Source organism: Oncorhynchus kisutch, unplaced genomic scaffold (assembly GCF_002021735.2).
Source record: "Oncorhynchus kisutch isolate 150728-3 unplaced genomic scaffold, Okis_V2 scaffold1586, whole genome shotgun sequence".
Classification (NCBI taxonomy): Eukaryota; Metazoa; Chordata; class Actinopteri; order Salmoniformes; family Salmonidae; genus Oncorhynchus; species Oncorhynchus kisutch.
In genome coordinates this window covers 26,744-51,233 of record NW_022263531.1, presented here as the reverse complement: position 1 = coordinate 51,233, position 24,490 = coordinate 26,744, and the positions used below count along the sequence as shown (strand labels likewise).

Below are 24,490 nucleotides of genomic sequence, written 5' to 3'. Positions count from 1 at the left end.
TCGCTGACTCAGAAGAGTATAACTTTTTCTGCAATTGTGCCAAGTTTTTGACTTATGCCTAGTGTTCCCCAAAAGCAAGCCATTCCCTGAGCGGGAATCAAACCCAGGCCGCGGTGGTAAATGAACCGAATCCTAACACTAGACCAACAGGAGAGAGAAAAAGACTTTCGCAGTGAGTGGCTAAACAGAGATTTTATTCCTCTGCTCACTTTTTGTCTATTCCCAAATGCAACTACTTGCAATCTAAGGGGATGTAGCTCAGAGGAATAGAGCATTAGTTGAACGTACGAAGACCTGGGGGCAATCCTCAGCAGCTCCAAGACAACCACCAAACTCAGCAAATCATTTCTTAAAGGACATATGCTTCTGCCGAACCTCTGACCATCTAGGTGATGGCGTTTGAACACATTTGTCACCCTTCGATAGCTCAGTTGGTAGAGCGGAGGACTGTAGGTGAAATTGCTCTAATCCTTAGGTCGCTGGTTCAAATCCGGCTTGAAGGATTGTACATTTTCTTGTGGCTTACGCCAACTTTTTGACAGCATTGCACTTTGACATGTGCTTGACAAAAATATCTTTCCCTGAGAGAAAAATTTCCACTGTTGACCTTTGATACGATGTTGGTAGAGCAGCAGAGAGTTTCTCGAGATTGCAACAGTATCCTTAGGTCGCTGACTCAGAAGAGTATAACTTTTTCTGCAATTGTGCCAAGTTTTTGACTTATGCCTAGTGTTTCCCCCCCCAAAGCAAGCCTTCCCTGAGCGGGAATCAAACCCGGCCGCGTGGTAAATGAACCGAATCCTAACCACTAGACCAACAGGGAGAGAGAAAAGACATTTCGCAGTGAGTGGGCTAAACAAGATTTTTATTCCTCGCTCACTTTTTGTCTATTCCCAAATGCAACTACTTGCAATCTAAGGGATGTAGCTCAGAGGAATAGAGCATTAGTTGAACGTACGAAGACCTGGGGGCAATCCTCAGCAGCTCCAAGACACCACCAACTCTGCAGAATCATTTCTTAAAGGGAACATATGCTTCTGCCGAACTTCTGACCATCTAGGTGATGGCGTTTGACTGCATTTGTCACCCTTCGATAGCTCAGTTGGTAGAGCGGAGGACTGTAGGTGAAATTGCTGTAATCCTTAGGTCGCTGGTTCAATCCGGCTCGAAGGATTGTACTTTTCTTGTGGCTTACGCCATACTTTTTGACAGCAGTGCACTTTGACATGTGCTTGACAAAAAATATCTTTCCCTGAGAGAAGAAATCTTCACTTGTTGACCTTTGATACGAATGTTGGTAGAGCAGCAGAGAGTTCTCGAGATTGCAACAGTCCTTAGGTCGCTGACTCAGAAGAGTATAACTTTTTCTGCAATTGTGCCAAGTTTTTGACTTATGCCTAGTGTTTCCCCAAAAGCATGCCCTTCCCTGAGCGGGAATCAAACCCAGGCCGCGGTGGTAAAAGAAACGAATCCTAACCACTAGACCAACAGGGAGAGAGAAAAGACATTTCGCAGTGAGGGGGCTAAACAGCGATTTATTCCTCGGCTCACTTTTTGTCTATTCCCAAATGCAACTACTTGCAATCTAAGGGGATGTAGCTCAGAGGAATAGAGCATTAGTTGAACGTACGAAGACCTGGGGGCAATCCTCAGCAGCTCCAAGACACCACCAAACTCAGCAGAATCATTTCTTAAAGGAACATATGCTTCTGCCGAACCTCTGACCATCTAGGTGATGGCGTTTGACCACATTTGTCACCCTTCGATAGCTCAGTTGGTAGAGCGGTGGACTGTAGGTGAAATTGCTCTAATCCTTAGGTCGCTGGTTCAAATCCGGCTCGAAGGATTGTACATTTTCTTGTGGCTTACGCCAACTTTTGACAGCAGTGCACTTTGACATGTGCTTGACAAAAATATCTTTCCCTGAGAGAAGAAAACTTCACTTGTTGACCTTTGATACGAATGTTGGTAGAGCAGCAGAGAGTTCTCGAGATTGCAACAGTCCTTAGGTCGCTGACTCAGAAGAGTATAACTTTTTTCTGCAATTGTGCCAAGTTTTTTGACTTATGCCTAGTGTTTTCCCCAAAAGCAAGCCTTCCCTGAGCGGGAATCAAACCCAGGCCGCGGTGGTAAATGAAACGAATCCTAACCACTAGACCAACAGGGAGAGAGAAAAACATTTCGCAGTGAGGGGGCTAAACAGCGATTTTATTCCTCGGCTCACTTTTTGTCTATTCCCAAATGCAACTACTTGCAATCTAAGGGATGTAGCTCAGAGGAATAGAGCATTAGTTGAACGTACGAAGACCTGGGGGCAATCCTCAGCAGCTCCAAGACACCACCCAACTCAGCAGAAATAATTTCTTAAGGGAACATATGCTTCTGCCGAACCTCTGACCATCTAGGTGATGGCGTTTGACCACATTTGTCACCTTCGATAGCTCAGTTGGTAGAGTGGAGGCATGTAGGTGAAATTGCTGTACTCCTTATGTTCGCTAGTTTCAAATCCCGGCTCGAAGAGATTTGTACATTTCTCCTTGTGGCTTACCCAACTTTTTTGATCAGCAGTGCACTTTGAACAGTGTGCTTGAACAAAAATATATCTTCCCTGAGAGAAGAAATCTTCACTTGTCTGACCTTTGATACGAAGTGTTGTAGAGCAGCAGAGATGTTCTCTGAGATTGCAACAGTCTCTTAGGTCGCTGACTCAGAAGAGTATTAACTTTACTGGCAATAGTGCCAAGTGTTTGACTTATGCCTAGTGGTTTCCTCCCCAAAAGCAAGCCATTCCCTGAGCGGGAAAGTCAACCCAGGCCGAGGTGGTAAATGAACCCGAATCCTAACCACTAGAACCAACATGGGGAAGAGAGAAAAAGACATTTCGCAGTGAGGGGCTAACAGCGATTTTATTCCTCGGCTCACTTTTGTCTATTCCCAAATGCAACTACTTTGCAATCTAAGGGGATGTAGCTCAGAGGAATAGAGCATTAGTTGAACGTACGAAGACCTGGGGGCAATCCTCAGCAGCTCCAAGACACCACCAAACTCAGCAGAATCATTTCTTAAAGGGAACATATGCTTCTGCCGAACCTCTGACCATCTAGGTGATGGCGTTTGAACACATTTGTCACCCTTCGATAGCCCAGTTGGTAGAGCGGTGGACTGTAGGTGAAATTGCTGTAATCCTTAGGTCGCTGGTTCAAATCCGGCTCGAAGGATTGTACATTTTCTTGTGGCTTACGCCAACTTTTTGACAGCAGTGCACTTTGACATGTGCTTGACAAAAATATCTTTCCCTGAGAGAAGAAAACTTCACTTGTTGACCTTTGATACGAATGTTGGTAGAGCAGCAGAGAGTTCTCGAGATTGCAACAGTCCTTAGGTCGCTGACTCAGAAGAGTATAACTTTTTCTGCAATTGTGCCAAGTTTTGTGACTTATTGCCTAGTGTTTCCCCAAAAGCAAGCCATTCCCTGAGCGGGAATCAAACCCAGGCCGCTGTGGTAAATGAACCGAATCCTAACCACTAGACCAACAGGGAGAGAGAAAAGACATTCGCAGTGAGTGGGCTAAACAGAGATTTTATTCCTCTGCTCACTTTTTGTCTATTCCCAAATGCAACTACTTGCAATCTAAGGGATGTAGCTCAGGAATGAGCATTAGTTGAACGTACGAAGACCTGGGGGTCAATCGTCAGCAGCTCCAGACAACCACCCAAACTCCAGCAGAATCATTTCGTTAAAGGGAACATATGCTTCTGGCCGAAACATCTGACCATCTAGGTGATGGCGTTTTTGACCACATTTGTCCACCCTTCGATAGCTCAGTTGGTAGAGCAAGGAGACTGTAGGTGAAAGTGCGGTAATCCTTAGGTCATAGGTTCAAATCTGCAACTCGAATGATTGGTATATTTTCTTGTGGCTTAGCCAAGCTTTTTGGATCAAGCAGTTGCACTTTGACCATGTGCTTGAACAAAAAAATATCTTTCCCTGAGAGAAGCATAATCTTCACTTGTTGACGGCTTTGATACGAATGTTGGTGAGCAGCAGAGAGTTTCTCTGAGATTGTCAACAGTTCCTATAGGTCGCTGACTCAGAAGAGTATAACTTTTACTGCAATATGTGCAAGTTTTTGACTTATGCCTAGTGGTTCCCCAAAAGCAATGCCATTCCCTGGCGGGAATCAAACACCCAGGCCCGAGGTGGTAAATGAACCGAAGTTCCTAACCACTAGGCCAACAGGGAGAGAGAAAAATAACATTTCGCGAGTGAGGGTGGCTAAACAGCGATTTATATTCCTCGGCTCACTTTTTGTCTATTCCCAAATGCAATCTACTTGCAATCTAAGGGGATGTAGTCATGAGGAAATAGAGCATTAGTTGAACGTACGAAGACGCTGGGGGCAAATCCGTCAGCAGCTCCAAGAAACACCACCAAACCTCAGCAGAAATCATTTCTTTATAAGGGAACATATGCTTCTGCCGAACCTCTGACCATCTAGGTGAATGGGCGTTTTGGACCACAGTTGTCACCATTCGAGAGTCTTCAGGTTGATAGAGCGGAGGCGCTGTAGGTGAAATATGCTGTAAATCCTTAGGTCGCTGGTTCAAATCCGGCTCGAAGGATTGTACATTTTCTTGTGGCTTACGCCAACTTTTTGACAGCAGTGCACTTTGACATGTGCTTGACAAAAAATATCTTTCCCTGAGAGAAGAAATCTTCACTTGTTGACCTTTGATACGAATGTTGTGTAGAGCAGCAGAGAGTTCTCGAGATTGCAACAGTCCTTAGGTCGCTGACTCAGAAGAGTATAACTTTTTCTGCAATTGTGCCAAGTTTTTGACTTATGCCTAGTGTTTCCCCAAAAGCAAGCCCTTCCCTGAGCGGGAATCAAACCAGGCCGCGGTGGTAAATGAACGAATCCTAACCACTAGACCAACAGGGAGAGAGAAAAAGACATTTCGCAGTGAGTGGGCTAAACAGAGATTTTATTCCTCTGCTCACTTTTTGTCTATTCCCAAATGCAACTACTTGCAATCTAAGGGATGTAGCTCAGAGAATAGAGCATTAGTTGAACGTACGAAGACCTGGGGGCAATCCTCAGCAGCTCCAAGACACCACCAAACTCAGCAGAATCATTTCTTAAAGGGAACATATGCTTCTGCCGAACCTCTGACCATCTAGGTGATGGCGTTTGACCACATTTGTCACCCTTCGATAGCTCAGTTGGAAGAGCGGAGGACTGTAGGTGAAATGCTGTAATCCTTAGGTCGCTGGTTCAAATCCGCTCGAAGGATTGTACATTTTCTTGTGGCTTACGCCAACTTTTTGACAGCAGTGCACTTTGACATGTGCTTGACAAAAAATATCTTTCCCTGAGAGAAGAAAACTCTTCACTTTGACCTTTGATACGAATGTTGGTAGAGCAGCAGAGAGTTCTCGAGATTGCAACAGTCCTTAGGTCGCTGACTCAGAAGAGTATAACTTTTTCTGCAATTGTGCCAAGTTTTTGACTTATGCCTAGTGTTTCCCCAAAAGCAAGCCATTCCCTGAGCGGGAATCAAACCCCAGCCGCGGTGGTAAATGAACCGAATCCTAACCACTAGACCAACAGGAGAGAGAAAAAGACATTTCGCAGTGAGGGGGCTAAACAGCGATTTTATTCCTCGGCTCACTTTTTGTCTATTCCCAAATGCAACTACTTGCAATCTAAGGGGATGTAGCTCAGAGGAATAGAGCATTAGTTGAACGTACGAAGACCTGGGGGCAATCCTCAGCACAGCTCCAAGACACCACCAAACTCAGCAGAATCATTTCTTAAAGGGAACATATGCTTCTGCCGAACCTCTGACCATCTAGGTGATGGCGTTTGACCACATTTGTCACCCTTCGATAGCTCAGTTGGTAGAGCGGGGACTGTAGGTGAATTGCTGTAATCCTTAGGTCGCTGGTTCAAATCCGGCTCGAAGGATTGTACATTTTCTTGTGGCTTACGCCAACTTTTTGACAGCAGTGCACTTTGACATGTGCTTGACAAAAAATATCTTTCCCTGAGAGAAGAAACTTCACTTGTTGACCTTTGATACGAATGTTGGTAGAGCAGCAGAGAGTTTCTCGAGATTGCAACAAGCCCTTAGGTAGCTGACCTCAGAAGGAGTTCTAACTTTTTCTGCAATTGTGCCAAGTTTTTAGAACCTTATGCCTAGTGTTTTCCCCAAAAGCAAGCCATTTCCCTGAGCGGGAATCAAACCCAGGCCTGAGTGGTAATATGAACCTGAATCCTTAACCACTTAGACCAACAGGGAAAGAGAAAAGACCTTTCGCAGGTGTAGGGAGGGCAAAACAGACCGATTTTATTTCCTCTGCTCACTGGTTTGTGATATTCCAAATGCCAACTCACTTGCAATCTATAGGGGATTGTAGCTCAGAGGAATTAGAGCATTAGTGTGAACTGTACGAAGACTGGGGGCAATCCTCAGCAGCTCCAAGACACCACCAAACTCAGCAGAATCATTTCTTAAAGGGAACATAATGCTTCTGCCGAACCTCTGACCATCTAGGTGATGGCGTTTGACCACATTTGTCACCCTTCGATAGCTCAGTTGGTAGAGCGGAGGACTGTAGGTGAAATTGCTGTAATCCTTAGGTCGCTGGTTCAAATCCTGCTCGAAGGATTGTACATTTTCTTGTGGCTTACGCCAACTTTTTGACAGCAGTGCACTTTGACATGTGCTTGACAAAAAATATCTTTCCCTGAGAGAAGAAATCTTCACTTGTTGACCTTTGGTAGAGCAGCAGAGAGTTCTCGAGATTGCAACAGTCCTTAGGTCGCTGACTCAGAAGAGTATAACTTTTTCTGCAATTGTGCCAAGTTTTGACTTATGCCTAGTGTTTCCCCAAAAGCAAGCCATTCCCTGAGCGGGAATCAAACCCAGGCCGCGGTGGTAAATGAACCGAATCCTAACCACTAGACCAACAGGGAGAGAGAAAAAGACATTTCGCAGTGAGGGGGCTAAACAGCGATTTTATTCCTCGGCTCACTTTTTGTCTATTCCCAAATGCAACTACTTGCAATCTAAGGGGATGTAGCTCAGAGGAATAGAGCATTAGTTGAACGTACGAAGACCTGGGGGCAATCCTCAGCAGCTCCAAGACACCACCAAACTCAGCAGAATCATTTCTTAAAGGGAACATATGCTTCTGCCGAACCTCTGACCATCTAGGTGATGGCGTTTGACCACATTTGTCACCCTTCGATAGCTCAGTTGGTAGAGCGGAGGACTGTAGGTGAAATTGCTGTAATCCTTAGGTCGCTGGTTCAATTCCGGCTCGAAGGATTGTACATTTTCTTGTGGCTTACGCCAACTTTTGACAGCAGTGCACTTTGACATGTGCTTGACAAAAAATATCTTTCCCTGAGAGAAGAAAATCTTCACTTGTTGACCTTTGATACGAATGTTGGTAGAGCAGCAGAGAGTTCTCGAGATTGCAACAGTCCTTAGGTCGCTGACTCAGAAGAGTATAACTTTTACTGCAATTAGTGCCAAGTTTTTGACTTATGCCTAGTGTTTCCCCAAAAGCAAGCCATTCCCTGAGCGGGAATCAAACCCAGGCCGCGGTGGTAAATGAACCGAATCCTAACCACTAGACCAACAGGGAGAGAGAAAAAGACATTTCGCAGTGAGGGGGCTAAACAGCGATTTTATTCCTCGGCTCACTTTTTGTCTATTCCCAAATGCAACTACTTGCAATCTAAGGGATGTAGCTCAGAGGAATAGAGCATTAGTTGAACGTACGAAGACCTGGGGGCAATCCTCAGCAGCTCCAAGACACCACCAAACTCAGCAGAATCATTTCTTAAAGGGAACATATGCTTCTGCCGAACCTCTGACCATCTAGGTGATGGCGTTTGACCACATTTGTCACCCTTCGATAGCTCAGTTGGTAGAGCGGAGACTGTAGGTGAAATTGCTGTAATCCTTATGGTCGCTGGTTCAAATCCTGCTCGAAGGATTGTACATTTTCTTCGTGGCTACGCCCTACTTTTTGACACAGCAGTGCCTCTTTGAATGTGCTGTGACAAAAAACTATCTTTCCTGAGAGAGAAGAAATCTTCACTTGTTGACCTTTGATTACGAATGTTGGTTAGAGCAGCAGAGAGTTCTCGAGATTGCAACAGCTCCTTAGGTCGCTGACTCAGAAGAGTATATACTTTTACTGCTATAGTGCCAAGTTTTGACTTATGCCTAGTGTTTCCCAAAAGCAAGCCATTACCTGAGCGGGAATCAAACCCCAGGCCGCCGGGTGGTAAATGAACCGAATCCTAACCACTAGACCAACAGGAGAGGAGGAAAAAGACATTTCGCAAGTGAGCGGGCTATAAACAGCGATTTTATTCCTCGGCTCACTTTTGTCTATTTCCCAAATGCAACTACTTGCAATCTAAGGGGATGTAGCTCAGAGGAATAGAGCATTAGTTGAACGTACGAAGACACTGGGGCAATCCTCAGCAGCTCCAAGACACCACCAAACTCAGCAGAATCATTTCTTAAAGGGAACATATGCTTCTGCCGAACCTCTGACCATCTATGGTGATGGCGTTTGACCAACATTTGTCACCCTTCGATAGCTCAGTTGGTAGAGCGGAGGACTGTAGGTGAAATTGCTTGTAATCCTTAGGTCGCTGGTTTCAAATCCTGCTCGAAGGATTGTACATTTTCTTGTGGCTTACGCCAACTTTTTGACAGCAGTGCACTTTGACATGTGCTTGACAAAAATATATTTCCCTGAGAGAAGAAATCTTCATTGTTGACCTTTGATTACGAATGTTGGTAGAGCAGCAGAGAGTTCTCGAGATTGCAAACAGTCCTTAGGTCGCTGACTCAGAAGAGTATAACTTTTTCTGCAATAGTGCCAAGTTTTTGACTTATGCCTAGTGTTTCCCCAAAAGCAAGCCATTCCCTGAGCGGGAATCAAACCCAGGCCGCGGTGGTAAATGAACCGAATCCTAACCACTAGGACCAACAGGGAGAGGAGAAAAAGACATTTCGCAAGTGAGGGGGCTAAACAGCGATTTTATTCCTCGGCTCACTTTTTGTCTATTCCCAAATGCAACTACTTGCAATCTAAGGGGATGTAGCTCAGAGGAATAGAGCATTAGTTGAACGTACGAAGACCTGGGGGCAATCCTCAGCAGCTCCAAGACACCACCAAACTCAGCAGAATCATTTCTTAAAGGGAACATATGCTTCTGCCGAACCTCTGACCATCTAGGTGATGGCGTTTGACCACATTTGTCACCCTTCGATAGCTCAGTTGGTAGTAGCGGAGGACTGTAGGTGAAATTGCTGTAATCCTTAGGTCGCTGGTTCAAATCCGGCTCGAAGGATTGTACATTTTCTTGTGGCTTACGCCAACTTTTTGACAGCAGTGCACTTTGACATGTGCTTGACAAAAAATATATTTCCCTGAGAGAAGAAATCTTCACTTGTTGACCTTTGATACGAATGTTGGTAGAGCAGCAGAGAGTTCTCGAGATTGCAACAGTCCTTAGGTCGCTGACTCAGAAGAGTATAACTTTTACTGCAATAGTGCCAAGTTTTTGACTTATGCCTAGTGTTTCCCCAAAAGCAAGCCATTCCCTGAGCGGGAATCAAACCCAGGCCGCGGTGGTAAATGAACCGAATCCTAACCACTAGACCAACAGGGAGAGAGAAAAAGACATTTCGCAGTGAGCGGGGCTAAACAGCGATTTTATTCCTCGGCTCACTTTTTGTCTATTCCCAAATGCAACTACTTGCAATCTAAGGGGATGTAGCTCAGAGGAATAGAGCATTAGTTGAACGTACGAAGACCTGGGGGCAATCCTCAGCAGCTCCAAGACACCACCAAACTCAGCAGAATCATTTCTTAAAGGGAACATATGCTTCTGCCGAACCTCTGACCATCTAGGTGATGGCGTTTGACCACATTTGTCACCCTTCGATAGCTCAGTTGGTAGAGCGGAGGACTGTAGGTGAAATTGCTGTAATCCTTAGGTCGCTGGTTCAAATCCTGCTCGAAGGATTGTACATTTTCTTGTGGCTTACGCCAACTTTTTGACAGCAGTGCACTTGACATGTGCTTGACAAAAAATATCTTTCCCTGAGAGAAGAAATCTTCACTTGTTGACCTTTGATACGAATGTTGGTAGAGCAGCAGAGAGTTCTCGAGATTGCAACAGTCCTTAGGTCGCTGACTCAGAAGAGTATAACTTTTACTGCAATAGTGCCAAGTTTTGACTTATGCCTAGTGTTTCCCCAAAAGCAAGCCATTCCCTGAGCGGGAATCAAACCCAGGCCGCAGGTGGTAAATGAACCGAATCCTAACCACTAGACCAACAGGGAGAGAGAAAAAGACATTTCGCAGTGAGGGGGCTAAACAGCGATTTTATTCCTCGGCTCACTTTTTGTCTATTCCCAAATGCAACTACTTGCAATCTAAGGGGATGTAGCTCAGAGGAATAGAGCATTAGTTGAACGTACGAAGACCTGGGGCAATCCTCAGCAGCTTCCAAGACACCACCCAAACTCAGCAGAATCATTTCTTAAAGGGAACATATGCTTCTGCCGAACCTCTGACCATCTAGGTGATGGCGTTTGACCACATTTTTCACCCTTCGATAGCTCAGTTGGTAGAGCTGGAGGACTGTAGGTGAAATTGCTGTAATCCTTAGGTCCCTGGTTCAAATCCTGCTCGAAGGATTGTACATTTTCTTGTGGCTTACGCCACACTTTTTGACAGCAGTGCCACTTTGACATGTGCTTGACAAAAAATATATTTCCCTGAGAGAAGAAATCTTCACTTGTTGACCTTGATACGAATGTTGGTAGAGCAGCAGAGAGTTCTCGAGATTGCAACAGTCCCTTAGGTCGCTGACTCAGAAGAGTATAACTTTTACTGCAATAGTGCCAAGTTTTTGACTTATGCCCTAGTGTTTCCCCAAAAGCAAGCCATTCCCTGAGCGGGAATCAAACCCAGGCCGCGGTGGTAATGAAACGAATCCTAACACTAGACCAACCAGGGAGAGAGAAAAAGACATTTCGCAAGTGAGGGGGCTACAACAGCGATTTATACCTCGGCTCACCTTTTTGTCTCATTCCCCAAACTGCAACTACTTGCAATCTAAGGGGATGTAGCTCAGAGGAATAGAGCATTAGTTGAACGTACGAAGAACCTGGGGGCAATCCTCAGCAGCTCAAGACACCACCCAAACTCAGCAGAATCATTTCTTAAAGGGAACATCTGCTTCTGCCGAACTCTGACCATCTATGTGATGGCGTTTGAACCACTTGTCCCCCTTCGATAGCTCAGTTGGTAGAGCGGAGGATGTAGGTGAAAATTGCTCTTAATCCTTAGGTTGCTGGTTCAAATCCTGCTCGAAGATTGTACATTTTCTCGTGCTTACGCCAATCTTTTTGACAGCAGTGCACTTTGACATGTGCTTGACAAAAATATCTTTCCCTGAGAGAAGAAATCTTCACTTGTGACCTTTGATACGAATGTTGGATAGAGCAGCAGAGAGTTCTCGGATATGCAACAGTCCTTAGGTCGCTGACTCAGAAGAGTATAACTTTTACTGACAATAGTGCCAAGTTTTTGACTTATGCCTAGTGTTTCCCCAAAAGCAAGCCATCCCTGAGCGGAGAATCCAACCCAGGCCGCAGGTGGTAATGAACCGAATCCTAACCACTAGACCAACAGGGAGAGAGAAAAAGACATTCGCAATGAGGGGCTAAACAGCGATTTTATTCCTCGGCTCACTTTTTGTATATTCCCAAATGCAACTACTTGCAATCTAAGGGGATGTAGCTCAGAGGAATAGAGATTAGTTGAACGTACGAAGACCTGGGGGCAATCCTCAGCAGCTCCAAGACACCACACAACTCAGCAGAATCATTTCTTAAAGGGAACATATGCTTCTGCCGAACCTCTGACCATCTAGTCAATGGCGTTTGACACACCATTTGTCACCCTTCGATAGCTCAGTTGGTAGAGTGGAGGACTGTAGGTGAAATTGCTGTAATCCTTAGGTCGCTGGTTCAATCCTGCTCGAAGGATTGTACATTTTCTTGTGGCTTACGCCAACTTTTTGACAGCAGTGCACTTTGACATGTGCTTGACAAAAAATATATTTCCTGAGAGAAGAAATCTTCACTTGTTGACCTTTGATTACGAATGTTGGTAGAGCAGCAGAGAGTTCTCGAGATTGCAACAGTCCTTAGGTCGCTGACTCAAGAAGAGTATAACTTTTACTGCAATATGTGCCAAGTTTTTGACTTATGCCTAGTGTTTCCCCAAAAGCAAGCCATTCCCTGAGCGGGAATCAAAACCCAGGCCGCGGTGGTAAATGAACCGAATCCTAACCACTAGACCAACAGGGAGAGAGAAAAAGACATTTCGCAGTGAGGGGGCTAAACAGCGATTTTATTCTCGGCTCACTTTTTGTCTATTCCCAAATGCAACTACTTGCAATCTAAGGGGATGTAGCTCAGAGGAATAGAGCATTAGTTGAACGTACGAAGACCTGGGGCAATCCTCAGCAGCTCCAAGACACCACCAAACTCAGCAGAATCATTTCTTAAAGGGAACATATGCTTCTGCCGAACCTCTGACCATCTAGGTGATGGCGTTTGACCACATTTGTCACCCTTCGATAGCTCAGTTGGTAGAGCTGGAGGACTGTAGGTGAAATTGCTGTAATCCTTAGGTCGCTGGTTCAAATCCTCTCGAAGGATTGTACATTTTCTTGTGGCTTACGCCAACTTTTTGACAGCAGTGCACTTTGACATGTGCTTGACAAAAATATCTTTCCCTGAGAGAAGAAATCTTCACTTGTTGACCTTTGATACGAATGTTGGTAGAGCAGCAGAGAGTTCTCGAGATTGCAACAGTCCTTAGGTCGCTGACTCAGAAGAGTATAACTTTTACTGCAATAGTGCCAAGTTTTTGACTTATGCCTAGTTTTCCCCAAAAGCAAGCCATTCCCTGAGCAGGGAATCAAACCCAGGCCGCGGTGGTGGTAAATGAACCTGAATCCTAACCACTAGACCAACAGGGGAGGAGAAAAAGACATTTCGCAGTGAGGGGGCTAAACAGCGATTTTATTCCTCGGCTCACTTTTTGTCTATTCCCAAATGCAACTACTTGCAATCTAAGGGGATGTAGCTCAGAGGAATAGAGCATTAGTTGAACGTACGACGACCTGGGGGCAATCCTCAGCAGCTCCAAGACACCACCAACTCAGCAGAATCATTTCTTAAAGGGAACATATGCTTCTGCCGAACCTCTGACCATCTAGGTGATGGCGTTTGACCACATTTGTCACCCTTTCGATAGCTCAGTTTGGTAGAGTGGAGGACTGTAGGTGAAATTGCTGTAATCCTTAGGTCGCATGTTTCAATCTTGCTCGAAGGATTGTACATTTTCTTGTGGTATTACGCAAACTTTTTGACAGCAGTGCCACTTTGACATGTGCTTGACCAAAAATATCTTTCCCTGAGAGAAGAAATCTTTCACTTGTTGACCTTTGATACGAATGTTGGTAGAGCAGCAGAGAGTTCTCGAGATTGCAACAGTCCTTAGGTCGCTGACTCAGAAGAGTATAACTTTTTCTGCAATTGTGCCAAGTTTTTTGACTTATGCCTAGTGTTTCCCCAAAAGCAAGCCATTCCCTGAGCGGGAATCAAACCCAGGCCGCGGTGGTAAATGAACCGAATCCTAACCACTAGACCAACAGGGAGAGAGAAAAGACATTTCGCAGTGAGCGGGCTAAACAGCGATTTTATTCCTCGGCTCACTTTTTGTCTATTCCCAAATGCAACTACTTGCAATCTAAGGGGATGTAGCTCAGAGGAATAGAGCATTAGTTGAACGTACGAAGACCTGGGGGCAATCCTCAGCAGCTCCAAGACACCACCAAACTCAGCAGAATCATTTCTTAAAGGGAACATATGCTTCTGCCGAACCTCTGACCATCTAGGTGATGGCGTTTGACCACATTTGTCACCCTTCGATAGCTCAGTTGGTAGAGCGGAGGACTGTAGGTGAAATTGCTGTAATCCTTAGGTCGCTGGTTCAAATCCGCTCGAAGGATTGTACATTTTCTTGTGGCTTACGCCAACTTTTGACAGCAGTGCACTTTGACATGTGCTTGACAAAAAATATCTTTCCCTGAGAGAAGAAATCTTCACTTGTTGACCTTTGATACGAATGTTGGTAGAGCAGCAGAGAGTTCTCGAGATTGCAACAGTCCTTAGGTCGCTGACTCAGAAGAGTATAACTTTTTCTGCAATTGTGCCAAGTTTTTGACTTATGCCTAGTGTTTCCCCAAAGCAAGCCATTCCCTGAGCGGGAATCAAACCCAGGCCGCGGTGGTAAATGAACCGAATCCTAACCACTAGACCAACAGGGAGAGAGAAAAAGACATTTCGCAGTGAGGGGGCTAAACAGCGATTTTATTCCTCGGCTCACTTTTTCTATTCCCAAATGCAACTACTTGCAATCTAAGGGGATGTAGCTCAGAGGAATAGAGCATTAGTTGAACGTACGAAGACCTGGGGGCAATCCTCAGCAGCTCCAAGACACCACCAAACTCAGCAGAATCATTTCTTAAAGGGAACATATGCTTCTGCCGAACCTCTGACCATCTAGGTGATGGCGTTTGACCACATTTGTCACCCTTCGATAGCTCAGTTGGTAGAGCGGAGGACTGTAGGTGAAATTGCTGTAATCCTTAGGTCGCTGGTTCAAATACCGGCTCGAAGGATTGTACATTTTCTTGTGGCTTACGCCAACTTTTTGACAGCAGTGCACTTTGACATGTGCTTGACAAAAAATATCTTTCCCTGAGAGAAGAAATCTTCACTTGTTGACCTTTGATACGAATGTTGGTAGAGCAGCAGAGAGTTCTCGAGATTGCAACAGTCCTTAGGTCGCTGACTCAGAAGAGTATAACTTTTTCTGCAGTTGTACCAAGTTTTTGACTTATGCCTAGTGTTTCCCCAAAAGCAAGTCATTCCCTGAGCGGGAATCAAACCCAGGCCGTGGTGGTAAAAGAACCGAATCCTAACCACTGGACCAAAAGGGAGAGAGAAAAAGACATTTCGCAGTGAGGGGGCTAAACAGCGATTTTATTCCTCGGCTCACTTTTTGTCTATTCCCAAATGCAACTACTTGCAATCTAAGGGGATGTAGCTCAGAGGAATAGAGCATTAGTTGAACGTACGAAGACCTGGGGGCAATCCTCAGCAGCTCCAAGACACCACCAAACTCAGCAGAATCATTTCTTAAAGGGAACATATGCTTCTGCCGAACCTCTGACCATCTAGGTGATGGCGTTTGACCCCATTTGTCACCCTTCGATAGCTCAGTTGGTAGAGCAGAGGAGTGTAGGTGAAATTGCTCTAATCCTTAGGGCTGGTTCAAATCCAGCTCGAAGGATTGTACATTTTCTTGTGGCTTACGCCAACTTTTTGACAGCAGTGCACTTTGACATGTGCTTGACAAAAAATATCTTTCCCTGAGAGAAGAAATCTTCACTTGTTTACCTTTGATTACGAATGTTGGTAGAGCAGCAGAGAGTTCTCGAGATTGCAACAGTCCTTAGGTCGCTGACTCAGAAGAGTATAACTTTTCTGCAATTGTGCCAAGTTTTTGACTTATGCCTAGTGTTTCCCCAAAAGCAAGCCATTCCCTGAGCGGGAATCAAACCCAGGCCGCGGTGGTAAATGAACCGAATCCTAACCACTAGACCAACAGGGAGAGAGAAAAATACATTTCGCAGTGAGCGGGCTAACAGCGATTTTATTCATCGGCTCACTTTTTGTCTATTCCCAAATGCAACTACTTGCAATCTAAGGGATGTAGCTCAGAGGAATAGAGCATTAGTTGAACGTACGAAGACCTGGGGGCAATCCTCAGCAGCTCCAAGACACCACCAAACTCAGCAGAATCATTTCTTAAAGGGAACATATGCTTCTGCCGAACCTCTGACCATCTAGGTGATGGCGTTTGACCCCATTTGTCACCCTTCGATAGCTCAGTTGGTAGAGCCGAGAGGAGTGTAGGTGAAAATTGCTCTAATCCTTATGGCTGGTTTCAAATCCAGCTCGAAGGATTGTACATTTTCTTGTGGCTTACGCCAACTTTTTGACAGCAGTGCCACTTTGACATGTGCTTGACAAAAAACTATCTTTCCCTGAGAGAAGAAAATCTTCACTTGTTGACCTTTGATACGAATGTTGTAGAGCAGCAGAGAGTTCTCGAGATTGCAAACAGTCCTTAGGTCGCTGACTCAGAAGAGTATAACTTTTTCTGCAATTGTGCCAAGTTTTTGACTTATGCCTAGTGTTTCCCCAAAAGCAAGCCATTCCCTGAGCGGGAATCAAACCCAGGCCGCGGTGGTAAATGAACCGAATCCCTAACCACTAGACCAACAGGGGAGAGAGAAAAAGACCATTTCGCAATGAGGGGCTCTAAACAGCGATTTTATTCCTCGGCTCACTTTTGTATATTCCCAAATGCAACTACTTGCAATCTAAGGGGATGTAGCTCAGAGGAATAGAGCATTAGTTGAACGTCCGAAGAGCTGGGGGCAATCCTCAGCAGCTCCAAGACACCACCAAACTCCAGCAGAATCATTTCTTAAAGGGAAACATATTGCTCTGCCGAACCTCTGACCATCTAGGTGATGGCGTTTGACCAACATTTGTCACCCTTCGATAGCTCATTGGTAGAGCGGAGGACTGTAGGTGAATTGCTGTAAGTCCTTAGGTCGCTGGTTTCAAATTCCGACTCGAAGGATTGTACATTTTCTTGTGGCTTACGCCACTTTTTGACAGCAGTGCACTTTGACATGTGCTTGACAAAAAAATATCTTCCCTGAGAGAAGAAATCTTCACTTGTTGACCTTTGATACGAATGTTGGTAGAGCAGCAGAGAGTTCTCGAGATTGCCAACAGATCCTTAGGTCGCTGACTCAGAAGAGTATAACTTTTATGCAATAGTGCCAAGTTTTTGACTTATGCCTAGTGTTTCCCCAAAAGCAAGCCATTCCCTGAGCGGGAATCAAACCCAGGCCGCGGTGGTAAATGAACCGAATCCTAACCACTAGACCAACAGGGAGAGAGAAAAAGACATTTCGCAGTGAGGGGGCTAACAGCGATTTTATTCCTCGGCTCACTTTTTGTCTATTCCCAAATGCAACTACTTGCAATCTAAGGGGATGTAGCTCAGAGGAATAGAGCATTAGTTGAACGTACGAAGACCTGGGGGCAATCCTCAGCAGCTCCAAGACACCACCAAACTCAGCAGAATCATTTCTTAAAGGGAACATATGCTTCTGCCGAACCTCTGACCATCTAGGTGATGGCGTTTTGACCACATTTGTCACCCTTCGATAGCTCAGTTGGTAGAGCGGAGGACTGTAGGTGAAATTGCTGTAATCCTTAGGTCGCTGGTTCAAATCCGGCTCGAAGGATTGTACATTTTCTTGTGGCTTACGCCAACTTTTGACAGCAGTGCACTTTGACATGTGCTTGACAAAAAATATCTTCCCTGAGAGAAGAAATCTTCACTTGTTGACCTTTGATTCGAATGTGGTAGAGCAGCAGAGAGTTCTCGAGATTGCAACAGTCCTTAGGTCGCTGACTCAGAAGAGTATAACTTTTACTGCAATAGTGCCAAGTTTTTGACTTATGCCTAGTGTTTCCCCAAAAGCAGCCATTCCCTGAGCGGGAATCAAACCCAGGCCGCGGTGGTAAATGAACCGAATCCTAACCACTAGACCAACAGGGAGAGAGAAAAATACATTTCGCAGTGAGCGGGGCTAAACAGCGATTTTATTCCTCGGCTCACTTTTGTCTATTCCCAAATGCAACTACTTGAAATCTAAGGGGATGTACTCAGAGGATAGAGCATTAGTTGAACGTACGAAGACCTGGGGGCAATCCTCAGCAGCTCCAAGACACCACCAAACTCAGCAGAATCATTTCTTAAAGGGAACATATGCTTCTGCCGAACCTCTGACCATCTAGGTGATGGCGTTTGACCCATTTGTCACCCTTCGATAGCTCAGTTGGTAGAGCAGAGGAGTGTAGGCGAAATTGCTCTAGGCCTTATGGCTGGTTCAAATCCAGCTCGAAGGATTGTACATTTTCTTGTGGCTTACGCCAACTTTTTGCAGCCAGTGCACTTTGACTGTGCTTGACATAAAAAGATCTTTCCCTGAGAGAAGAAATCTTCACTTGTTGACCTTTGATCGAATGTTGTAGAGCAGCAGAGAGTTCTCGAGTATTGCAACAGTCCTTAGGTCGCTGACTCAGAAGAGTATAACTTTTACAGCAATAGTGCCAAGTTTTTGACTTATGCCTAGTGTTTCCCCAAGCAAGCCATTCCCTGAGCGGGAATCAAACCCAGCCGTCGGTGGTAAATGAACCGAATCCTAACCACTAGACCAACAGGGAGAGAGAAAAAGAACATTTCGCAATGAGGGGGCTAAACAGCGATTTTATTCCTGCGGCTCACTTTTTGTCTATTCCCAAATGCAACTACTTTGCAATCAAGGGGATGTAGCTCAGAGGATAGAGCATTAGTTGAAAGTACGAAGACCTGGGGGCAATCCTCAGCAGCTCCAAGACACCACCAAACTCAGCAGAATCATTTCTTAAAGGGAACATATGCTTCTGCCGAACCTCTGACCATCTAGGTGATGGCGTTTGACCAAATTTGTCACCCTTCGATAGCTCAGTTGGTAGAGCGGAGGACTGTAGGTGTAATTGCGGTAATCATTATGTCGCTGGTTCAAATTCGCCTCGAAGGATTGTACATTTTCTTGTGGCTTACGCCAACTTTTTGACAGCAGTGCACTTTGACATGTGCTTGACAAAAAATATCTTTCCCTGAGAGAAGAAATCTTCACTTGTTGACCTTTGATACGAATGTTGTAGAGCAGCAGAGAGTTCTCCGAGATTGCAACAGTCCTTAGGTCGCTGACTCAGAAGAGTATAACGTTTTCTGCAATTGTGCCAAGTTTTTGACTTATGCTAGTGTTTCCCCAAAAGCAAGCCATTCCCTGAGCGGGAATCAAACCCAGGCCGCGGGTGGTAAATGAACCGAAATCCTAACCACTAGACCAACAGGGAGAAGAGAAAAATACATTTCGCAGTGAGGGGGCTAAACAGCGATTTTATCCTCGGCTCACTTTTTGTCTATTCCCAAATGCAACTACTTGCAATCTAAGGGGATGTAGCTCAGAGGAATAGAGCATTAGTTGAACGTACAAGACCTGGGGGCAATCCTCAGCAGCTCCAAGACACCACCAAACTCAGCAGAATCATTTCTTAAAGGGAACATATGCTTCTGCCGAACCTCTGACCATCTAGGTGATGGCGTTTGACCACATTTGTCACCCTTCGATAGCTCAGTTGGTAGAGCGGAGGACTGTAGGTGAAATTGCTGTAATCCTTAGGTCGCTGGTTCAAATCCGGCTCGAAGGATTGTACATTTTCTTGTGGCTTACGCCAACTTTTTGACAGCAGTGCACTTTGACATGTGCTTGACAAAAAATATCTTTCCCTGAGAGAAGAAATCTTCACTTGTTGACCTTTGATACGAATGTTGGTAGAGCAGCAGAGAGTTCTCGAGATTGCAACAGTCCTTAGGTCGCTGACTCAGAAGAGTATAACTTTTTCTGCAATTGTGCCAAGTTTTTGACTTATGCCTAGTGTTTCCCCAAAAGCAAGCCATTCCCTGAGCGGGAATCAAACCCAGGCCGCGGTGGTAAATGAACCGAATCCTAACCACTAGACCAACAGGGAGAGAGAAAAAGACATTTCGCAGTGAGGGGGCTAAACAGCGATTTTATTCCTCGGCTCACTTTTTGTCTATTCCCAAATGCAACTACTTGCAATCTAAGGGGATGTAGCTCAGAGGAATAGAGCATTAGTTGAACGTACGAAGACCTGGGGGCAATCCTCAGCAGCTCCAAGACACCACCAAACTCAGCAGAATCATTTCTTAAAGGGAACATATGCTTCTGCCGAACCTCTGACCATCTAGGTGATGGCGTTTGACCACATTTGTCACCCTTCGATAGCTCAGTTGGTAGAGCGGAGGACTGTAGGTGAAATTGCTGTAATCCTTAGGTCGCTGGTTCAAATCCGGCTCGAAGGATTGTACATTTTCTTGTGGCTTACGCCAACTTTTTGACAGCAGTGCACTTTGACATGTGCTTGACAAAAAATATCTTTCCCTGAGAGAAGAAATCTTCACTTGTTGACCTTTGATACGAATGTTGGTAGAGCAGCAGAGAGTTCTCGAGATTGCAACAGTCCTTAGGTCGCTGACTCAGAAGAGTATAACTTTTTCTGCAATTGTGCCAAGTTTTTGACTTATGCCTAGTGTTTCCCCAAAAGCAAGCCATTCCCTGAGCGGGAATCAAACCCAGGCCGCGGTGGTAAATGAACCGAATCCTAACCACTAGACCAACAGGGAGAGAGAAAAAGACATTTCGCAGTGAGGGGGCTAAACAGCGATTTTATTCCTCGGCTCACTTTTTGTCTATTCCCAAATGCAACTACTTGCAATCTAAGGGGATGTAGCTCAGAGGAATAGAGCATTAGTTGAACGTACGAAGACCTGGGGGCAATCCTCAGCAGCTCCAAGACACCACCAAACTCAGCAGAATCATTTCTTAAAGGGAACATATGCTTCTGCCGAACCTCTGACCATCTAGGTGATGGCGTTTGACCACATTTGTCACCCTTCGATAGCTCAGTTGGTAGAGCGGAGGACTGTAGGTGAAATTGCTGTAATCCTTAGGTCGCTGGTTCAAATCCGGCTCGAAGGATTGTACATTTTCTTGTGGCTTACGCCAACTTTTTGACAGCAGTGCACTTTGACATGTGCTTGACAAAAAATATCTTTCCCTGAGAGAAGAAATCTTCACTTGTTGACCTTTGATACGAATGTTGGTAGAGCAGCAGAGAGTTCTCGAGATTGCAACAGTCCTTAGGTCGCTGACTCAGAAGAGTATAACTTTTTCTGCAATTGTGCCAAGTTTTTGACTTATGCCTAGTGTTTCCCCAAAAGCAAGCCATTCCCTGAGCGGGAATCAAACCCAGGCCGCGGTGGTAAATGAACCGAATCCTAACCACTAGACCAACAGGGAGAGAGAAAAAGACATTTCGCAGTGAGGGGGCTAAACAGCGATTTTATTCCTCGGCTCACTTTTTGTCTATTCCCAAATGCAACTACTTGCAATCTAAGGGGATGTAGCTCAGAGGAATAGAGCATTAGTTGAACGTACGAAGACCTGGGGGCAATCCTCAGCAGCTCCAAGACACCACCAAACTCAGCAGAATCATTTCTTAAAGGGAACATATGCTTCTGCCGAACCTCTGACCATCTAGGTGATGGCGTTTGACCACATTTGTCACCCTTCGATAGCTCAGTTGGTAGAGCGGAGGACTGTAGGTGAAATTGCTGTAATCCTTAGGTCGCTGGTTCAAATCCGGCTCGAAGGATTGTACATTTTCTTGTGGCTTACGCCAACTTTTTGACAGCAGTGCACTTTGACATGTGCTTGACAAAAAATATCTTTCCCTGAGAGAAGAAATCTTCACTTGTTGACCTTTGATACGAATGTTGGTAGAGCAGCAGAGAGTTCTCGAGATTGCAACAGTCCTTAGGTCGCTGACTCAGAAGAGTATAACTTTTTCTGCAATTGTGCCAAGTTTTTGACTTATGCCTAGTGTTTCCCCAAAAGCAAGCCATTCCCTGAGCGGGAATCAAACCCAGGCCGCGGTGGTAAATGAACCGAATCCTAACCACTAGACCAACAGGGAGAGAGAAAAAGACATTTCGCAGTGAGGGGGCTAAACAGCGATTTTATTCCTCGGCTCACTTTTTGTCTATTCCCAAATGCAACTACTTGCAATCTAAGGGGATGTAGCTCAGAGGAATAGAGCATTAGTTGAACGTACGAAGACCTGGGGGCAATCCTCAGCAGCTCCAAGACACCACCAAACTCAGCAGAATCATTTCTTAAAGGGAACATATGCTTCTGCCGAACCTCTGACCATCTAGGTGATGGCGTTTGACCACATTTGTCACCCTTCGATAGCTCAGTTGGTAGAGCGGAGGACTGTAGGTGAAATTGCTGTAATCCTTAGGTCGCTGGTTCAAATCCGGCTCGAAGGATTGTACATTTTCTTGTGGCTTACGCCAACTTTTTGACAGCAGTGCACTTTGACATGTGCTTGACAAAAAATATCTTTCCCTGAGAGAAGAAATCTTCACTTGTTGACCTTTGATACGAATGTTGGTAGAGCAGCAGAGAGTTCTCGAGATTGCAACAGTCCTTAGGTCGCTGACTCAGAAGAGTATAACTTTTTCTGCAATTGTGCCAAGTTTTTGACTTATGCCTAGTGTTTCCCCAAAAGCAAGCCATTCCCTGAGCGGGAATCAAACCCAGGCCGCGGTGGTAAATGAACCGAATCCTAACCACTAGACCAACAGGGAGAGAGAAAAAGACATTTCGCAGTGAGGGGGCTAAACAGCGATTTTATTCCTCGGCTCACTTTTTGTCTATTCCCAAATGCAACTACTTGCAATCTAAGGGGATGTAGCTCAGAGGAATAGAGCATTAGTTGAACGTACGAAGACCTGGGGGCAATCCTCAGCAGCTCCAAGACACCACCAAACTCAGCAGAATCATTTCTTAAAGGGAACATATGCTTCTGCCGAACCTCTGACCATCTAGGTGATGGCGTTTGACCACATTTGTCACCCTTCGATAGCTCAGTTGGTAGAGCGGAGGACTGTAGGTGAAATTGCTGTAATCCTTAGGTCGCTGGTTCAAATCCGGCTCGAAGGATTGTACATTTTCTTGTGGCTTACGCCAACTTTTTGACAGCAGTGCACTTTGACATGTGCTTGACAAAAAATATCTTTCCCTGAGAGAAGAAATCTTCACTTGTTGACCTTTGATACGAATGTTGGTAGAGCAGCAGAGAGTTCTCGAGATTGCAACAGTCCTTAGGTCGCTGACTCAGAAGAGTATAACTTTTTCTGCAATTGTGCCAAGTTTTTGACTTATGCCTAGTGTTTCCCCAAAAGCAAGCCATTCCCTGAGCGGGAATCAAACCCAGGCCGCGGTGGTAAATGAACCGAATCCTAACCACTAGACCAACAGGGAGAGAGAAAAAGACATTTCGCAGTGAGGGGGCTAAACAGCGATTTTATTCCTCGGCTCACTTTTTGTCTATTCCCAAATGCAACTACTTGCAATCTAAGGGGATGTAGCTCAGAGGAATAGAGCATTAGTTGAACGTACGAAGACCTGGGGGCAATCCTCAGCAGCTCCAAGACACCACCAAACTCAGCAGAATCATTTCTTAAAGGGAACATATGCTTCTGCCGAACCTCTGACCATCTAGGTGATGGCGTTTGACCACATTTGTCACCCTTCGATAGCTCAGTTGGTAGAGCGGAGGACTGTAGGTGAAATTGCTGTAATCCTTAGGTCGCTGGTTCAAATCCGGCTCGAAGGATTGTACATTTTCTTGTGGCTTACGCCAACTTTTTGACAGCAGTGCACTTTGACATGTGCTTGACAAAAAATATCTTTCCCTGAGAGAAGAAATCTTCACTTGTTGACCTTTGATACGAATGTTGGTAGAGCAGCAGAGAGTTCTCGAGATTGCAACAGTCCTTAGGTCGCTGACTCAGAAGAGTATAACTTTTTCTGCAATTGTGCCAAGTTTTTGACTTATGCCTAGTGTTTCCCCAAAAGCAAGCCATTCCCTGAGCGGGAATCAAACCCAGGCCGCGGTGGTAAATGAACCGAATCCTAACCACTAGACCAACAGGGAGAGAGAAAAAGACATTTCGCAGTGAGGGGGCTAAACAGCGATTTTATTCCTCGGCTCACTTTTTGTCTATTCCCAAATGCAACTACTTGCAATCTAAGGGGATGTAGCTCAGAGGAATAGAGCATTAGTTGAACGTACGAAGACCTGGGGGCAATCCTCAGCAGCTCCAAGACACCACCAAACTCAGCAGAATCATTTCTTAAAGGGAACATATGCTTCTGCCGAACCTCTGACCATCTAGGTGATGGCGTTTGACCACATTTGTCACCCTTCGATAGCTCAGTTGGTAGAGCGGAGGACTGTAGGTGAAATTGCTGTAATCCTTAGGTCGCTGGTTCAAATCCGGCTCGAAGGATTGTACATTTTCTTGTGGCTTACGCCAACTTTTTGACAGCAGTGCACTTTGACATGTGCTTGACAAAAAATATCTTTCCCTGAGAGAAGAAATCTTCACTTGTTGACCTTTGATACGAATGTTGGTAGAGCAGCAGAGAGTTCTCGAGATTGCAACAGTCCTTAGGTCGCTGACTCAGAAGAGTATAACTTTTTCTGCAATTGTGCCAAGTTTTTGACTTATGCC

General features: G+C 45.2%; 25 non-coding genes across 25 annotated transcripts; all 25 read left to right on the top strand.

Moving 5' to 3' along the window:
* The first annotated feature begins 416 nt into the window (after positions 1 to 416).
* Positions 417 to 503, top strand: trnay-gua (transfer RNA tyrosine (anticodon GUA)). Its single transcript is given in 2 exon segments — positions 417 to 453; positions 468 to 503. It is a non-coding gene; the product is annotated as a tRNA-Tyr (tRNA).
* A 584-nt stretch (positions 504 to 1,087) lies between these two features.
* Positions 1,088 to 1,173, top strand: trnay-gua (transfer RNA tyrosine (anticodon GUA)). Its single transcript is given in 2 exon segments — positions 1,088 to 1,124; positions 1,139 to 1,173. It is a non-coding gene; the product is annotated as a tRNA-Tyr (tRNA).
* A 586-nt stretch (positions 1,174 to 1,759) lies between these two features.
* Positions 1,760 to 1,846, top strand: trnay-gua (transfer RNA tyrosine (anticodon GUA)). Its single transcript is given in 2 exon segments — positions 1,760 to 1,796; positions 1,811 to 1,846. It is a non-coding gene; the product is annotated as a tRNA-Tyr (tRNA).
* Positions 1,847 to 3,131: 1,285 nt separating this feature from the next.
* trnay-gua (transfer RNA tyrosine (anticodon GUA)) lies at positions 3,132 to 3,218 on the top strand. Its single transcript is given in 2 exon segments — positions 3,132 to 3,168; positions 3,183 to 3,218. It is a non-coding gene; the product is annotated as a tRNA-Tyr (tRNA).
* Positions 3,219 to 5,209: 1,991 nt separating this feature from the next.
* Positions 5,210 to 5,294, top strand: trnay-gua (transfer RNA tyrosine (anticodon GUA)). The gene is given in 2 exon segments: positions 5,210 to 5,246; positions 5,260 to 5,294. It is a non-coding gene; the product is annotated as a tRNA-Tyr (tRNA).
* Positions 5,295 to 5,884: 590 nt separating this feature from the next.
* trnay-gua (transfer RNA tyrosine (anticodon GUA)) lies at positions 5,885 to 5,969 on the top strand. Its single transcript is given in 2 exon segments — positions 5,885 to 5,920; positions 5,934 to 5,969. It is a non-coding gene; the product is annotated as a tRNA-Tyr (tRNA).
* Positions 5,970 to 6,585: 616 nt separating this feature from the next.
* trnay-gua (transfer RNA tyrosine (anticodon GUA)) lies at positions 6,586 to 6,672 on the top strand. The gene is given in 2 exon segments: positions 6,586 to 6,622; positions 6,637 to 6,672. It is a non-coding gene; the product is annotated as a tRNA-Tyr (tRNA).
* Positions 6,673 to 7,248: 576 nt separating this feature from the next.
* On the top strand, positions 7,249 to 7,335 carry trnay-gua (transfer RNA tyrosine (anticodon GUA)). The gene is given in 2 exon segments: positions 7,249 to 7,285; positions 7,300 to 7,335. It is a non-coding gene; the product is annotated as a tRNA-Tyr (tRNA).
* A 1,282-nt stretch (positions 7,336 to 8,617) lies between these two features.
* Positions 8,618 to 8,706, top strand: trnay-gua (transfer RNA tyrosine (anticodon GUA)). Its single transcript is given in 2 exon segments — positions 8,618 to 8,654; positions 8,670 to 8,706. It is a non-coding gene; the product is annotated as a tRNA-Tyr (tRNA).
* Positions 8,707 to 9,298: 592 nt separating this feature from the next.
* trnay-gua (transfer RNA tyrosine (anticodon GUA)) lies at positions 9,299 to 9,386 on the top strand. The gene is given in 2 exon segments: positions 9,299 to 9,336; positions 9,351 to 9,386. It is a non-coding gene; the product is annotated as a tRNA-Tyr (tRNA).
* Positions 9,387 to 9,976: 590 nt separating this feature from the next.
* Positions 9,977 to 10,063, top strand: trnay-gua (transfer RNA tyrosine (anticodon GUA)). Its single transcript is given in 2 exon segments — positions 9,977 to 10,013; positions 10,028 to 10,063. It is a non-coding gene; the product is annotated as a tRNA-Tyr (tRNA).
* A 589-nt stretch (positions 10,064 to 10,652) lies between these two features.
* On the top strand, positions 10,653 to 10,740 carry trnay-gua (transfer RNA tyrosine (anticodon GUA)). The gene is given in 2 exon segments: positions 10,653 to 10,690; positions 10,705 to 10,740. It is a non-coding gene; the product is annotated as a tRNA-Tyr (tRNA).
* A 595-nt stretch (positions 10,741 to 11,335) lies between these two features.
* Positions 11,336 to 11,423, top strand: trnal-uag (transfer RNA leucine (anticodon UAG)). Its single transcript is given in 2 exon segments — positions 11,336 to 11,372; positions 11,388 to 11,423. It is a non-coding gene; the product is annotated as a tRNA-Leu (tRNA).
* A 587-nt stretch (positions 11,424 to 12,010) lies between these two features.
* trnay-gua (transfer RNA tyrosine (anticodon GUA)) lies at positions 12,011 to 12,096 on the top strand. Its single transcript is given in 2 exon segments — positions 12,011 to 12,047; positions 12,062 to 12,096. It is a non-coding gene; the product is annotated as a tRNA-Tyr (tRNA).
* Positions 12,097 to 14,045: 1,949 nt separating this feature from the next.
* Positions 14,046 to 14,131, top strand: trnay-gua (transfer RNA tyrosine (anticodon GUA)). The gene is given in 2 exon segments: positions 14,046 to 14,082; positions 14,097 to 14,131. It is a non-coding gene; the product is annotated as a tRNA-Tyr (tRNA).
* A 585-nt stretch (positions 14,132 to 14,716) lies between these two features.
* trnay-gua (transfer RNA tyrosine (anticodon GUA)) lies at positions 14,717 to 14,804 on the top strand. The gene is given in 2 exon segments: positions 14,717 to 14,753; positions 14,768 to 14,804. It is a non-coding gene; the product is annotated as a tRNA-Tyr (tRNA).
* A 2,625-nt stretch (positions 14,805 to 17,429) lies between these two features.
* Positions 17,430 to 17,516, top strand: trnay-gua (transfer RNA tyrosine (anticodon GUA)). The gene is given in 2 exon segments: positions 17,430 to 17,466; positions 17,481 to 17,516. It is a non-coding gene; the product is annotated as a tRNA-Tyr (tRNA).
* A 1,930-nt stretch (positions 17,517 to 19,446) lies between these two features.
* On the top strand, positions 19,447 to 19,533 carry trnay-gua (transfer RNA tyrosine (anticodon GUA)). Its single transcript is given in 2 exon segments — positions 19,447 to 19,483; positions 19,498 to 19,533. It is a non-coding gene; the product is annotated as a tRNA-Tyr (tRNA).
* A 589-nt stretch (positions 19,534 to 20,122) lies between these two features.
* On the top strand, positions 20,123 to 20,209 carry trnay-gua (transfer RNA tyrosine (anticodon GUA)). The gene is given in 2 exon segments: positions 20,123 to 20,159; positions 20,174 to 20,209. It is a non-coding gene; the product is annotated as a tRNA-Tyr (tRNA).
* A 589-nt stretch (positions 20,210 to 20,798) lies between these two features.
* trnay-gua (transfer RNA tyrosine (anticodon GUA)) lies at positions 20,799 to 20,885 on the top strand. The gene is given in 2 exon segments: positions 20,799 to 20,835; positions 20,850 to 20,885. It is a non-coding gene; the product is annotated as a tRNA-Tyr (tRNA).
* Positions 20,886 to 21,474: 589 nt separating this feature from the next.
* trnay-gua (transfer RNA tyrosine (anticodon GUA)) lies at positions 21,475 to 21,561 on the top strand. The gene is given in 2 exon segments: positions 21,475 to 21,511; positions 21,526 to 21,561. It is a non-coding gene; the product is annotated as a tRNA-Tyr (tRNA).
* A 589-nt stretch (positions 21,562 to 22,150) lies between these two features.
* trnay-gua (transfer RNA tyrosine (anticodon GUA)) lies at positions 22,151 to 22,237 on the top strand. The gene is given in 2 exon segments: positions 22,151 to 22,187; positions 22,202 to 22,237. It is a non-coding gene; the product is annotated as a tRNA-Tyr (tRNA).
* Positions 22,238 to 22,826: 589 nt separating this feature from the next.
* On the top strand, positions 22,827 to 22,913 carry trnay-gua (transfer RNA tyrosine (anticodon GUA)). The gene is given in 2 exon segments: positions 22,827 to 22,863; positions 22,878 to 22,913. It is a non-coding gene; the product is annotated as a tRNA-Tyr (tRNA).
* A 589-nt stretch (positions 22,914 to 23,502) lies between these two features.
* trnay-gua (transfer RNA tyrosine (anticodon GUA)) lies at positions 23,503 to 23,589 on the top strand. The gene is given in 2 exon segments: positions 23,503 to 23,539; positions 23,554 to 23,589. It is a non-coding gene; the product is annotated as a tRNA-Tyr (tRNA).
* A 589-nt stretch (positions 23,590 to 24,178) lies between these two features.
* Positions 24,179 to 24,265, top strand: trnay-gua (transfer RNA tyrosine (anticodon GUA)). The gene is given in 2 exon segments: positions 24,179 to 24,215; positions 24,230 to 24,265. It is a non-coding gene; the product is annotated as a tRNA-Tyr (tRNA).
* The last annotated feature ends 225 nt before the right edge of the window (positions 24,266 to 24,490 follow it).